Raw genomic sequence first — 16,352 nt, 5'->3', positions numbered from 1 at the left:
GCTTGAGGAGCTGGCGAGCTCTACAATATGCTTGCATTTGGCAGAATCAATTTACTTTACCGTTATGAGTGCCACGACCACAGTCGCTTTATGGGGCAGAAACTATGCGACACTTATGAGAAGGAGACAGATTGTAATAAAGTGTACTTGATGAAGCGATTGTTCAATTTGCATATGACTGAGAGCACTACAGTGTCTATGCATTTGAATGAATTCAACAACTTGTTCAGTCAGTTGGTTGCATAGAACTTGAACTTTGGTGATGAAATCAAAGCTATTTTCCTCTTGTGTTCCCTACCTTTGTCCTGGGATATACGTTTTGCCAGGCGGTGTCTTGCACTTTGATGACGTTACTTGCAGTCTTTTGAGTGAGGAAATTAGGAGAAAGTCTATGGACTCTAAGTCCGGAAGTGCTTACAGCATACAGTCTCGTGGTCACTCTCACACTCGAGATAAAATCTCAAGGAAGGCCTAAATTGCGTAGCAAATCTCGTGCCGGAAAGGACGTTGAGTGCTATCATTGTCACAAGAAGGGGCACATCAAGAAAGACTGTTATGCATGGAAAAGAGAGCAAACGAAGAAGCAAGGTGAAAAAAAGGACTCTTCTAATGCAAAGACTGAGAAGATAAATGATAGGGGCAAAGCTAAGATTGAAGAGCTTGATGCCAATTTTATTGAATCAGTGGTGGCTAATGATATGCATGTGGTTGAATCCAGTGAAGACACGAAACACGTCTTGTATGCATCTTCTACTCTGTCGTTTGATGCATTGGTCGCGCCAATGATGGTGCATATGCCCAGGATTGGATGCTTGACTTTGGTGCATCTTATCATATCATGCCGCATAAAGAGTGGTTTTCAACTTACAAGAAAGGCCACTATGGTAGCGTTAGACTTGGCGATTCATACACATGTGAGATCACTGCTGGTATTGGAAACATATGTTGTGAGTTTCCAAATGGCTCTTCGTTCATGTTACAGAATGTCCATCATGTGCCTACATTGACTAAGAGTCTTATCTCCACTGGTCAGCTTGATGACATTGGTTATCACACAATCTTTGGTAGTCAGTCTTGGAAAATTATGAAGGGTTCTATGGTCATAGCTAAGGGAGACAAATATGGTTCGTTATACCCTATGCATGTCTCTTCTATAAATGAGAATGTTGTTGCCATTACCGAGATGTCGTCTACTTCCTTGTGGCATTGCCGGTTGGGACATATTTCAAAATCTGGAATGGAAAGTTTAACTCGTTTTGGCTATTTGCCTGTGTTACCTTATTCGGACTTTCCGTTTTGTGAATTTTGTGTCTATGGCAAACATGCTAAGAGCAGTCATAAGTATTCCAAAGAAGCAATTACAGCCATTGGATTTGATTCATAGTGATGTGTGCGAGCCTATGCCGACTAGATCGCTAGGAGGAGGTCTCTATTTGATCACTTTTATAGATGATGCTACCAGAAAGGTGTGGGTTTACACTATGGGTGGCAAGGATGATGCATTGTCTCTTTTCAAGAAATTTGTAACTCTCATTGAGCTGGCAATAAACTTACGTTTACGGACTGATAACGGTGGAGAATACGTCTCTGGAGAGTTCAAGGATTTCTGTGAAACAAAAGGTATTCATCACCCATGAGCTTACTGCTCCATATACACCAGCTCAGAATGGGGTAGCAGAAAGAATGAATTGGACGATTCAGGAAAAAGTTACCTCTATGTTGTCTAATGCTGGCTTATCTGAGACATTTTTGGGCTGAAGCTGTGAATACAACAGTTCATTTGATCAATCGATCTCCTAGTAAGGCTTTGGATTCAGCAATCCCAAAAGAGGTTTGGTCGGGCGCAGCAGGAAGCCTAGTTACAAACACCTGCATGTCTTTGGCTGTGAAACGTACATGCATGTACCTAAGGAGCTTAGAAAGAAGCTTGAATCAAAGTCACGTAAATGCATTTTCTTGGGATATGGCGAAAGTGGCGAAATGGGTTATCGTTTATGGGATCCTAAAGCACGTAAGATTGTGCATAGCAGCCATGTCATATTCAATGAAAAGGTTATGCATAAGAATTCTCTTAAGGATGTTGAATATAGAAAGGTCACATTTGAAGATGTGGTGACTTCAAAAATAGTTCAAACTCGACAAGTTGGTGGTGATGCAACTCCTAATGATGGTCGTACAGCTAATGATGAAGCTAGTACCAGCAATCAACCATTGAGACGGTCTACAAGAGTCTCAAATCAGCCTGAGATTTGTACCAGGTGTTGATTATGTCATGCTTACTGAGACTGTGGTGAACCATCATGTTAACGTGATGCTATGCAAGCTATATAAGAGATTGTGGGAGTATGCTATGAAATCAGAGTATGACTCAATTATTGCAAATCAAACCTGGGACTTAGTGTCTTTGCCTAATGGAAAGAAAGCTTTACCATGCAAATGGGTATATAAGCTGAAAGTTATATGTGGAGATGAGCAACCTAAGTACAAGGCTCGTTTAGTTGCCAAAGGTTTTGCACAGGGAAAAGACATTGATTTCGATGAGATTTTTTTGCCAGTGGTTGGTCAAGATGACGACACTACGGACTGTGCTGGGCTTGGTAGCTAAAGAGGACATGGATTTGGTCCAAATGGATGTGAAGACTGCGTTATTTCATGGTGATCTCCACGATGACATTTATATGCAGCAACCAGAAGGGTTTGCAGTGAAAGGCAAAGAGAATTTGGTGTGCATGTTGAAAAAGAGTCTTTATGGCTTAAAACAAGCACCCAGACAATGGTATCAGAAGTTTGATACTTTTATGTAGTCTCAGAATTATCGTCGAAGCCAAGAAGATCCGTGTTTGTACATGAAGAGAATGACAGATGGGTAATTGGTGATCTTGGTTTTGTATGTTGATGCTATGCTAATTGCTGGGAAGAATACACATGAGATTGTTCTTTTGAAGAAAAAGCTAAGTGAAACTTTTTCCATGAAAGATTTGGGCGATGCCAAACACATTTTGGGTATGTGCATCAAGCGAGACAGATCTCAGAGGTTACTCTACTTGTCTCAAGAAGCCTATGTTCGCAAGGTTTTGCAGCGTTTTGATATGGAGAGGGGGAAGGCATTGAGTACTCCATTGCCTCCATATGTAAAACTTAGCAAAAATGATGCTCCCAAATCTGATGAGGAAAGGGCCATCATGGCCAAGATTCCATATTCCTCAGCTGTTGGTTGTCTCATGTATGCCATGGTTGCAACTAGACCAGACATTGCTTTTGCAGTGGGAGTTGTAAGCCAGTTTATGGTGGCTGATCCTGGCAAAAAACATTGGGATGCAGTTAAAGGGATACTGCATTACTTGAGTGGAACATCAGACAAGTGCTTACGCTTTGGTGATGGTGATGCATCTATTGTGGGTTACACAGATGCAGATTATGCAGGGAATGTAGACAACAGAAGGTCTACATCTGGCTATATTTTCACATTTGCTGGAGGTGTTATTTCTTGGAGATCTTGCTTACAAGATTGTATGTCATTGTCTACTACTGAGGCTGAGTATGTTGCAGCATCTGATGCTAGCAAAGAAGCTATCTGGCTTGTTCGTCTAGTGGGAGACTTGGACATCATTGGAGGGCGGATTCCAGCATGGCATTGTGATAGTCAGAGTGCCATTGCTTTGGCAAAGAATCCCGTATTTCATGCAAAGACAAAGCATATTAAAGTGAGGTATCACTTCATTCGGGATGTCTTGGTGGCAGACAAGCGCTTGTCTTCGCTCTGACAAGCGCATTGATCTAGTCAAGATACATATAGATGATAACCCTGTAGATGCTCTTACGAAGAGTCTTGCCATGGAGTGTTTTGCACATTGTCAAGTGTTGATGGGCGTAAGGTGAAGCCATTACATATGCTTCACTCATGTACAGGTAGTGTACAGTTTTTCTTTTGTCTTGCTCACTTTGGGCCACACTGGCCTTTAAGTGGGAGATTGTTGGTGTAAAGGCCACTGGCCGCCCGCCCACCTATCAACTAATACACCCACTATTGACTAACACCAAGTGTATATAGCATACAACATAAGAAGGAAGATAATGTTCTATTAAGGTGAACAAGGCACCCACCATTCGTGTTCAGCTCTCTCCCTCTTGCTCCTCCTTCCTTCCTTCCTGCCTTCGCAATCGTCTCATCAAAGAGACATACTCTTCACTCCATCTTGGAATCATCTCAATGTTAAAGAGATATGCATCTGGCAAATCGTTATCTATGTCTTGTGGTGCTTCTCCATGGATAAGACAAGACAGATGATACGCTCTCTTATGCATAGTACCCTTTTTCACAACCACTTTTCACAACCACAGTAAAGTCAAACTCTAGCAAGATGATGAACCATCTCACTCTATAAGATAACAAGGCTTGATGATCTATGAAGAATATAAACTTGTTTGCCAACAAATAATACTTGAACTTCTTTACAGCGTACACCATTCCTAAGCCTTCACGCTCAGTCGTGGTGTAGTTACATTCAGCACTGTTCAGTTGCCTACTAGCATAGGAGATCGAAAAGTCCATATTATGTTCTCCCGGTTGTGCTAGTATGGCCCCAATGGAAAAATTTGACGCATCTATATAAACATGAAAAATCAGATTCCAATCTGGAGACTTAAGTATGGGTGCTGAGGTCGAAGCATCTTTCAACTTTTTGAATGACTCCTTGCACTCATCCATCGTACATGTAGATAAATCTATGGTAGTACCCGCAATGCCCCATGAACCATTGAATGTGTTTCACGTTCCTTGGCCTTGGCAATTCAATAATCACCTTGATCTTCTCAAAATCAATGGAAATGCCATTCTTGGAGACAATATGGCCCAAGATCTTGCCCTGTCTGACCATGACATTAGGAAAATTCTGGACTCAAAAGAGGGCTGTTTCAACAATAATATAATAATAGACACATAGATTGAGTGACATGTAATCTACGAACGAGATTCACCGGTGGTGGGACCTCTGTACAAACCCACCCAAAACGTGGAGAAACTCTTATCTTCATGAAATATTAAAAAAAACCATCACCTTGTCTTAAAATATTTAAAACCGTTTTTTTGTCAGAAACTAACACAATAAAAGAATGTTTTCCACATTCCTGTGTTAGACGTGGAGCACTAAAAAATTCTTTCCACCACCCCTAGAACTAATGAAGCTTGAATGCTTGGAATAGATAGATACACATTCTCCTGGTTATTCCCTCAACTTGGTTCCACTTTTGAATCTCGAAACATCTTTGGCGCCCAAAAGAACACACCGTCCCTCATTTCTTCTTCCCTCGATCCACAAAAGCGGTTAGCCCAGTCATCCACTTTCTGCTACTTCTTCTTTCTCATACGTCTGTTAATCTATCATGGCACCCAAAAGTGGACTGAAACGAGCAAGGAGCAGTATCTCGTCTGTTGTGTTGTATAACATAAAAGACGAGAACGAAGAATGGATTCCCCAAGTATACAGGAAGTACTCTTGGGTCACTATGCAGCCAAGAAAACAAGGCCACTACCGAGTGAAGGGAAAGGCATCTGAAGACTTGGCCAAACATTGGAAAGGAAGGATCCTTGACTTTAAGATGGCACCAGGAGGGAAAACTATCAAAGAAGTGTTGATCCAGCATGTATTCATGCAAAAAGAGATCAACGTGGGACCATTGGAAGGACTTCCAAGACACAGACCACATTGTAAGTGCTTGTGTTTTGTATTTCAATGTTGCAAATAAGGTGATTGATATACATTTTTCTGCCTTGCACAGATTTGTACCCATCCAATCTTCAGGAGTGGGAGCCTGCACAATGCTTGACGGGATTCTTGAATGTCGTACATGGTGAGGTGGGGGAACTTCAATATGAAGGTCGTGCACCAAGTGATCTCGCAAGAAGTAGAACATATTTCTATGACTCATTTTATACCTTGCCCACTCAATCGAGTCGACATGGAAAGTTGGAACGTATTCCGTTGCCCGCACTTGATAGTCCTGAGTGGCCATTGCTTGACACAGAAGTGATAGAGTCATACAGGACCAAAATGTTTAATGATATTAAATGTGCTATGAAGCCTAGCATTGGTGCAAGAAATGTGCACTTAAGTTTGTTTGTTCCAATTGCATGCTTTGTTCATTTATTTTCTGATTGTAAACAATTGAGAAAAACTAGAACAACTTTTGTGTGCAAAGATGTAGATGAAGCCTGGCTTGACATTTGTTTGACAAAGGTTGGAGAGTGAAATCATCAAAGGGAGATGATTTGATCGAATGTCGATTGAACACCTCTGACATTGCATTTCGGTGAGTGTTATAACATTATAATGTATTTTTGTGAAACAGTTACAACGCTTATTTGATTATACTCGAAAAATTGTCCTAATGATATTTTGGAATCAGATACTATATTGCCAGGCAACATCTGTGCATGTCATTTACTTATAGAAGGTGGCGATGGATCAACAACAACTGGGAAAGCATGGACCAAGATACAAGAGATGGCAGCCACTCTTGCTTGATAGATATAGTTATGATTCGACAGGGTCACCCATCTTTGACATTGGAAGTGGAAGAGAATTGGACTCTCGAATATGTTAGGAAGGAATTAGAAGTAGCTATTCAGAATCCTCCAGATCAATTTTGCTTCAAGCTCGATGGTCGGAAGCTAGGTAAAAGAAGAGAGCATCAGATCATTTGTAAAGATGTTGCAGCCCCACATGAATTGGAGGCACTAGAAGATATATGATGTGACCATGTATACGGTGACAATGTATTTTCCATATGCAATAAACTTATCTATTCAGAACATTGCTTTTGTAATGCTTTATTGTTTAAAACAATGTAATGAAGGCAAGAATTCCCCAATTGAATTTTTATGTACACAAAAAAGGCTTAAAGTAAGAAAGCAAGCAGTGAAGGGACACAGTAGCAAATTTGATCCTCTGATTTTCAAATGAAAAGTGTATTTACAATTGATGTTCTCTCTCCAATAACAATAGATCTGTGCAAAAAAATATAAATGTACATGTATAGCTGCATATTTATAAATGTACATTTGTTGGAAGAAGGAAAAAACTATTTATTACTGGAACCCATAGGTATCGGCTTCAGGATGGAGCCATGGCTCTTCTCCCAAGTATGGAGCCCATGTAAGAGGCTCAGGGGGGCCTATCCCCCCTCGTGGATTGGGCGGGATGAAGTCCACTGGCCCGTCTGGAGGCATAACTTCAGCGACCTCGATCAATTTCGCAATCGTTTCCTCCCTAAACGTTTGGACGTCTAGGTCCACGTAGCGAGACATTGATGGAAACTGCCATCACAATTCATCAAGGCATAAATAAGATCAACATGACAATATATAAGAAGATAAACAAGAGCACGCATGTGTATGGGAGCTGAAAATGCTTACATCCTCTGAAGGGAGCTGAAAAATGCTTCGTAGCAGCAACATTGCATTAAGTGCAACCCTCCACCCACAGCTGTAGCCATCTTCTTGTTTGGGGACACTAACCCTTCGGATGGTCGATCGATCCAGGGTGTCGATGTCCATGCTGAGGCTCTCGTAAGCTGCCATTAGTTTCCTGACACCACTGTAAACAGAGACCAATCATTATCCTGATCAATCCGGACTTCTAACTCAAACAATAATATGTATCTTAATGATTTTTACTTACAGCAAAACATTTCCATGGACACCAGATGTCGAATTTGCAAGGTAAATGACATTTTCTTGCACGTCGACTAGTAGAAGACTCCAATGGGAACTGCACAATAGATTTCTATTAGTTTCAATCCAAAGGAAGCACTATATAACTCGTGTACGGTGATTCCTATAAACATCATGCAAGAGAGATAGAAAGACAAACTCACTTTTCATGATATGCCAAAAAAAATACTCGGGCATCGTCCAGCTGGACCTCCCGAAACCAGTTCAGCACGTCGAGGTACGGAACTGACTCTACTAGCAACAGTGTTGAGACCAGTGAATCAATCTTGTGAATCAATCTTGAACACTCGTTGCTGTACATTCTCGGGCAATAGCGAAATAACAAAACTTCACAAGGAAACATATCAAGAGTGAGGCATAAACTTTAAGAGCCAAGAATGAAAAATTGTGGGAGGACAGAGAAAAGAGTATACCTTAAAACACATCTGAGCACTTTGTGTTCACTTCAGTTTTGGGATCAAACAAAATGTTGATTTCTTCAGCATGAATCGGGAAATAACATCTATGCCCTCTAATATTAAAGGGTACATAGAACTCCGGCAACAAAAATTGCAGCGCCTCCCGATTCATGGCGTGGAGTGCGCGAACATTTTCCCTTTTTGTTTGCAATGCAAGCATTGCAGCTTGATGTTCCCTTTGAGCGCTTGTCATTAAATTTGCCCGAGTCTGATGTTCATGATCTAGACCTCCCTCGGTCACCTCTTCAATTCTCACTTTTTGTACAGGACGGACATCCAAAATTTGTAACATTCGTTCATCAGTAAACGTAATTGGTCTAAGTAACTTATCGTATCTGAAACGAAGGGCTACTAGGCTGAAAAAATCTTTGTTCATTACTGTCACCCTGTGTGCATGGGCAGCAAGAACGTAACTATCCAAAAAAAATTCGATCATCCAATCTTCTGTGGCCTCCTGCAAGCAAAACAGGGCCGATGCCTTCCACCTAAACAAAATTCCATTCTGCTCACAAATTCTCCTGGCAAGCCTCTGGAAAGGCAATCTGGGAATAGCAGCTGTCGGGTGCTTCATAAACTTTTTGATTTCTCGCAGGGCTGCCGAATGCTCTGCGAAACGCCTTAGTCTAGGCTGCTGTGTTTTGGACAATCGGGAAGGACTGCTTGATTTCCTGGATCTTGAGGCTTTCAGAATGCCCATCTTCTTCCCAGTAGATGAGGGAGCTGCATTGTCAATGGGTCTAGCTGTATGCCTTACATGAGCCATCTGAAAATGCAAGAAAAAGCAGAAAACTTTGCTAGTCAGTAGTACACGATTAACAATTCACCATAAAGCGAGAGAGGGTGGCCAAGAAAGCAATATGCACTTCCTCGCGTTATGGTGAGTCCATTCACCATAACGCGAGATGAAGGCCCACAGAAACACAATAATCCTTCTCGCATTATGGTGAATTCATTGACACCAATAAGAGGCGGATTATCGTGCATCCTTTGAGCTTTGATCTTGCGTTATAGTGATTTGATTCACTATAACGCGAGACTAAGAGCCAGTCAAAGCAAAACAATCCTCCTCGCGTTATAGTGAATCGATCTACTACAACGGGAGGAGGGTTCTCCCGAATCTCTTACCATTCCGTCTTGCATTTTGGTGATTCGATTCACCATAACACATAGAGCAGTATTGAGATTCTAATGACTCGTCGTCTGCTTTACAGTGAATTGAATCACCATGACAGAGGGCAAATAGTCGAAGAGAAAACAATGGCAGAGGGCAAACAGTCGAAGGAAAAACAAAACAATCAAGTATTATACAAGAAACTCACAAAACAATCAAGTAATACACTTTCATCACATTCTATGAGTGGGAATGGATGGAGACTGTCGTGTAGGAGGTGAATTAATTGACACCAATAAGAGGTGGATTATCGTGAATCCTTTGCCCCTTGGTCTTGCGTTATGGTGAATCGATTCACCATAATGCGAGTCTAAGGGCCAGTCAAAACAAAACAATCCTCCTCGCGTTATAGTGAATCGATTTTCTACAACGGGAGGAGGATTATCGCGAATCTCTTACGTTTGCCTTCTGCCATGGTGATTCGATTCACCATAAGACATGGAGCGTATTGAGATTCTAATGGCCCGTCATGTGCTTTAAGGTGAATCGAATCACCACGGCAGAAGGCAAACAGTCGAAGAAAAAACAATGGCATAGGGCAAATAGTCGAAGAAAAAACAAAACAAACAAGCAATATACAAGAAACTTACAAAACAATCAAGTAGTATACAAAAACTTACATTTCTTGCGTGCGAATGGATGGAGACTGTCGTGCAGGAGATGGAAAATCGGTTCAGTACTGTGGCGGTAGTCGGAAGTCACCTGGAGGCAAGCAGGAGGACGGACAAGGCAAAATCGATAAGAGGACGAAAAGGTGGCGTGATTAACGGCTTTGATTAGTCTTTAGAGCGAACACACGTGCTGGGGCGGGCTGCCAGGGCAACTAGGCGGCGCTGACGTGTCGCATAGCATTAAAAAGGGCTTTGATTAAACTTTATAGCTTGTACACGTGCTAGGTACACGGCGGGCTGCCACGTGGCATTCATGGAATGGCGGGTGAAAACGCGGCGCTGACGTGTCGCGTAGCATTAAAAATGGATTTTCTAGGATACTCATCTCATTTATTGCCTCTCTTGGAATTCGTATTCTCATTTATCTCCCCACCAACGGCCTTCATCTCCATCAACGACTGACTATCTCCTCCAACCCTCCTTCATCAATCATCCTCCTGTATCCAACGTCAAAGAAAAACCTCCAACCTCCTTCATCTCCATCTCCTGCGGCGTTTGTATACAATTCGTTTTCCTGGTATTTTTATCTCTTTTGTGCTTCCTTCTTATTTTGTTATTTCGTTGTTTTGGTTTCAGTCGTGGAGAACTTCTTGCTTTGTCTTTTCATCGCGTTAAGGTGAATTGAAAACCTATGACTCCTCGCCTTATGGTGAATTGACTGCGAAGAAGAGTATTTTAATTCGTTTGACACTTCCTCTCTCAGCATGGGTACGGGAGAACTATCTTTATTTGTAATTCACCATAACGTAAGAGGCGTTGCCAAAGGATGATAAAGTCATCATGTTGCGGTGAATCAATTCACCATAACGCGAGCGAAGGTCCCATAGGAAGCACAATATTCCTCCTCGCATTATGGTGAATCGATTCACCATAACGCGAGAAGAGGTCCTTGACTTAGCTGCAATTTTATTTGCGTTAGGGAAAATAGATTCACTGCAACGCGAGGAGGAATACCTGGATTCCTCTGGCATCTCCTCTCGCGTTATGTTGAATCCATTCACACCACACAGAGATTTGTTGTTTAAGATCGACTGTCTCTTGATTCATTGCTTGAACTAATATTTTCCATGTCTTATCTACACCCTTGAATTCAGTCATGGCGCAAGTTCAAGTCGAGTTTGATGTGGACGAAGAGATTAAAGAAACACCTGCAACTCTGTTATATGACTTCCTCTACAAATGTCGACATCATGATTTGCACCCTGCAATTTCGTTGATGTTCAATTGCGATTTTTCTCTGGAGGATACATTTTCTAGCCATCATGGATACTTTGAAGATGCAAAGCAAGAGTTTGACGAGCTCACAAATGAAGAACCAATGATGATTGATGGGAAAAATCACATTCATTTTAATCTCAAGGTGTCACCGGAGAAGAAGCAGAGGTTAAACAGGGATTGGCACAAGGTACCATGTGATAAGAAGAGAGCTTTGTTATGCCCTTTTCACAAAAGAAAATGCCGCTTGATGGAATACTCTTATGCCTTCTTATGCTTCTTGCACATGAACGTGCAATTAACAGATGAAGAATGTACAGAGCCGCATGCAATAAATGAAAGTGAAGACACGATTTCTCGTCTGGCTAGTCCCACCGTTGAGGATGTTGCTGAAGAGGAGGACACTTTTCATGTGATTGAGGAGTTCAATGTTGAAGAAGAGAGGAAGCTCAGTTCGGCGGTTGATATTGAGGCAGTTAGAGAACAAAACAGTGATATAGGTCAGCTTGTGATTGAATCAGATGACTCCTCCCCCATTCCAACGCCATTACTCCCCTCCTACCAAGTAGGAGATTCAGAGTATATATTGCTGACAGACATTTAAGTGTAGAACTCTGTCACAACTGCCTCAAGTTTCTCAACATCCCCATCTTCAAACCTTGCTTTGTGCAACAAAGGTGCTAGGCGATCAAGTGCCAACCACGCTTTGGCCTTTGCCACCCTTGCTTGTCCTGAAGAGCCTCGATCAGGTACAGCTGCATGAAGCTTCCTCCACACCTCAAAATCTGTACCCAGATGACCTCTCTGGGTATGATTAGATAAGAACTTTCTGGCTTTTGCACCTCCAAAACATGGTTTGCTAGGAACATTTCCGGTCTTCCCTGATCTTCTCAAGTCCTTCTCAATCTTCACTTGACCACAATGTAAACCTGCATCTGAAAGCACTTGCTCTATTTTTTTAATAGTTCTTTCACTCTCTACTGCTGGTTTCATATTCCATGAAAATTCGATGTACATGTAGACTAGTTTCTCAATTATTCTAACCAGCGCATGCAAAACACAAATATGAACTCTGATCAAAGGGATAGGAAGAATTGGATCCCAATTAGGATCCACTCTTGGAGCATCACGATTTGGGGGTTCATGCCTATTACTGATTGCATTTAGGCATTTCCATTCTCTCTCTTTACCTCCTTTGGAGACACCTCGTTCGGTCATGTAATACAGGCAAGGATACTTGGCCATTGCTCCTTGGGAAATACCAAACATGCATTTCAAGGTTTTAAGATCTGCAGCCAGGTGCCATTCAACCTCATATTCACCAAGCTCAGTCTGGTTGAAGTACCACTTTAGAATTTCATGGGTCTCTGTTGGAACCTGTTAACATAAACTGTTAGATTGTCTACAACATCATAACAAGAGGATAGCAACATAATATTCTTTTTTTAAAAATTGATAGCACGTCACCTCAAATGCAGCCAGCCACCAAATCTCATTTTCGGATTGTACACTAAAGTGCTTCTCATCAGCATTACTGATACTTGCATCCAAATCTCTATTCATTAAAGTAATGCTAACCCTTTCCAGCTTCTGTCCTTTGATCACCTCACTCTCATCAAGTTTCAAAACAAATTTCAGCCTTCCATTGCACTCATGTACACTGATGTCATAAAATTTCACCATAGCCATTTGTAATTTCCGAACATCCATGATGAAATTGTTGAACTCTGTAAGCTCTATAATTTTCTGTTCCCCGCTCTTTTTAGTCACTGTCAATGTGCTAGACACGTGACAAGGCTCTCCAACAAGTTCGACCATTCCCAAGTTGAGAATATTTCGAGCTTTGTTCACGTGAAATGGTTTTGGAATGGGAATTACTTTTTTTTTTCCAAGCTTACAATTGAAACCCTCTTTAACTTTATTAGACAACATCCTGTAAGACTTTGTGCTTATACCAGCCATGTCACATATACCTTGTGCATCTGCAGGCGTGAATGCTTCACTCACCTCCTGCAAGGATTGCTTTGCTATGTCTGATCGAAGTCTTGCAAACTTAGGATGCTATATTACTGACTCCACGATGTCTTTTGTCAGAACTTTGCCAAATATATCAGAACCTTGCTCTTTTGGACCCACAACATCTGTGACCATCCTGAAGCAACAACGATAGCTATTTCAGTCCACCATTCATCTAACTATACCACCCCCACACCCAATCCCCCATCTCCAAAAAAGGAACTAAAGATGAAAATGAAAAGTGAGTGCTCAAAGAAATTTAAGCTCAAAGAAATTATAGATCCCAATACCTGCAAGCTTTTACACGATGCTTCCATTGGCCACCTCCAACATTGAGTTCTTCCAATGGTTTGATCTGTCTCTTGCGTAATCGAGCACCCAATGGCGTGTCTTTCAAATATTGCAATTTTCTGTTGAACTTTTCAAGTTGTTTTCGAAGGTGTGCATTCTCACTCTCCAATGTGAAATTGTTGATTTCTCGAACTGCCAAAATTTCATTCTTCTCCTTAATAGTGTTCTGCATCTTACAAATAGTCTGCTGCAAATGATCAAACTCTTTTTGTAACCCAGCACAAACTTTTGCTTTGTCCTCGTTTGAAGCTTGCAAAGCTGTTGTGATCGATGCCAAGTAAAAATTCGCACCTTCAAGCATTTTTATCCTGGCATAACTATCACTCAAATGTCTTTCAAAGATACTTTGACATTGGCCAAACAGTCTTTTGCAATACCCAAGCAATCCATTTTCACCCTCACACACAAACTTGAAGAAACTTGTCAACCCAAAGAATGATGGAGATTGAGAGGAGGTTGGATCTGGTGGGTAAATACTACCATCCAAACATAGGTCCATATTTTTCTTTCCTTCATTTCGAAGCTCAGTAATGCGGGCTTCGCATGCTGGCCTAGACCAATTTCTCTTACAGCAGGGAGCATAATCGGGTTCTACTTGGAAGTGGATGTCCACCTTTTTCCTCTTTTGCTGCACAGGTTCCATTGCATTGTTCTGTGCTTTAACAACACCAAAAAGCATCATGAACTCACACTTTAACCAAAAAAAACCAAAGATATTACACTTATCTCCCGTGAAGAAGATTGCTTCATTAAAACCAAAAGACAACATCACTAAATAATACCTCCTTGTCCATTAAACAAACTTGTTGGTATCCTGGATGAACCAAAATGTACAGAGTACTTGTAAGCACAACCCTCACTTGAAAAAGGTAAGAAATGGGATTGTTATTCATGCACAAGCAGGTATGGCGCATGAAGAACAAATACTTTTCCATCCTTTTTCAAAACTTTCCGCCTTGAGAAGAAGAGAAAATCAAAAACCTCCCGCTCAAAACAATTCGGATTTGGAGTGGTTGTGGTTGTGCAGTCGGGAAGACAATGAGGGAGACAATGCAAGATGATGGGTTGCAGGGACGAAGTTCGGTTCAAGTTTGGTTAGCAAAGTTGGCTTCGTTACATTCAAAAGTGTAATGAAGAAAGAGAGTGGTGTCTTTTTTCAATAAAATAAGGCACCATAGTGGGAATAAAAAACTATACTCAAGATGCATTGTTTTGAATTAAAAAACACCCTACATGTCAGTTAATGGAATAAAGAACTCAAAAATGACGCACGTACCCTCCAATATTATATGTGGATTTATTGGCTTGCTTTGTCCACATCACCATCCCAAGGGATCTCTTACAAGGCCCCTTTTTGAGTCCAAATTTTCCCTAATGAAACACATTTCTCAAGATTTAAGCAAATCATGTATACTCTGCATTTCTCAAAGACTAGCTTTAGGTGCTCTATGTGCTGAGTTCTTTCTCCAGAGTGTATGCACAAGTCTTCCATATAAACCTCAAGGAAATCTCTAAGATATTCTTTGAACGCATGACTCATTAACCTTTGAAATGTGGCACGGGTGCATTGGTCAAGCCAAATGGCATGATTGTGTATGCAAATATACCCCATTCTGTGGCAAACATGGTCTTGTGCTGATCCTTAGGGTCTATGGGAACTTGGATATAACCCAAGAATCCATCCAAAAAGTTATAAGCTGCCTTTCTAGCAACTCTCTCAATTATGTGGTCATTGATCGAGAGTGGATAGTTGTCTCTAATGGTGGCAGTGTTTACTTTCTTGAGATTTACTCATACTCGTACCTTTCTGTTCTTTTTAGGAACAACTACTATTGATGAGACCCAATCCGTATTCTCTATCTTGTAGATAAACTCTGCGTCCTTAAGCTTATCTATCTCCTCCTTGATCCTTTTGGAAAATGTGTCATTATATGTGTAAGGCCTTTGCCTACAAGGCTTAGTGTCCTCCTTCATCGGAATTGTGTACTAACATATGGGAAGGACTACACCCTTTAAGTCCTTGTATGACCAAGCGAACACATCTCGGTACTCTTTCACTGTCTTGATCAAGATCTCCTCTTCCTCTAGATCTAGATCCGTGGCAATATAAGCCGGTTTTGGCTCTTCACCTTCTTCAGCCAGGTTGATCTTCTTTGCATCTTCCGGCCTGTCACAAGACTGCGGCCAGGGGTTTGTTGTGTCCTGACTAGCTGTTGTACTACTATCTTTCTCTGTTGGATTGTGTACTTCTTGAAGTGAGAAGGTACACTGATCCCGTCGTCTGTGTCAATTGAAGTGTCCATCTTTGTGGTCCACACTTCTTTCATCTCTCTTTTCATCTCATTGTACTTAGCCTTTCTTTCAACCCTAGTCATGGTAGGCTCTTTTGGTTTTGTTTCTTTTGGGCTTTCTTTTGATTTGTCTTTTGACCTCCGCATCTTGGTTTCAAACTTTGGTGCTAGGTATCTTCCCATGATCTTGTCCTTGATACAATCATGGCCATTCACTAGCCTTAGGTAGCTTGTTTTTCCCGTGATGTAAGGCATCTCTCTCTATTTTTGGCCCTTAGAATGACCTTGTCTTCGTCTCATTGTTCTTTTTCCCAGTTCGAAGAGTTGGATGGAAGTATTTCAATCTCTTTTCCTCCTCTAAGTCCCAATTTGAGCTTTTCTCTGTTAGGGGCTTCATTATTGAGCTCCTCAAGCTCGTTCGAAGCGTCATAATAGACTTCATCCCTA

Source organism: Cibotium barometz, chromosome 36 (genome assembly GCF_041138505.1).
Source record: "Cibotium barometz isolate CiBa-2024 chromosome 36, ASM4113850v1, whole genome shotgun sequence".
Classification (NCBI taxonomy): Eukaryota; Viridiplantae; Streptophyta; class Polypodiopsida; order Cyatheales; family Cibotiaceae; genus Cibotium; species Cibotium barometz.
Note: the sequence above shows the minus strand (reverse complement) of the source record.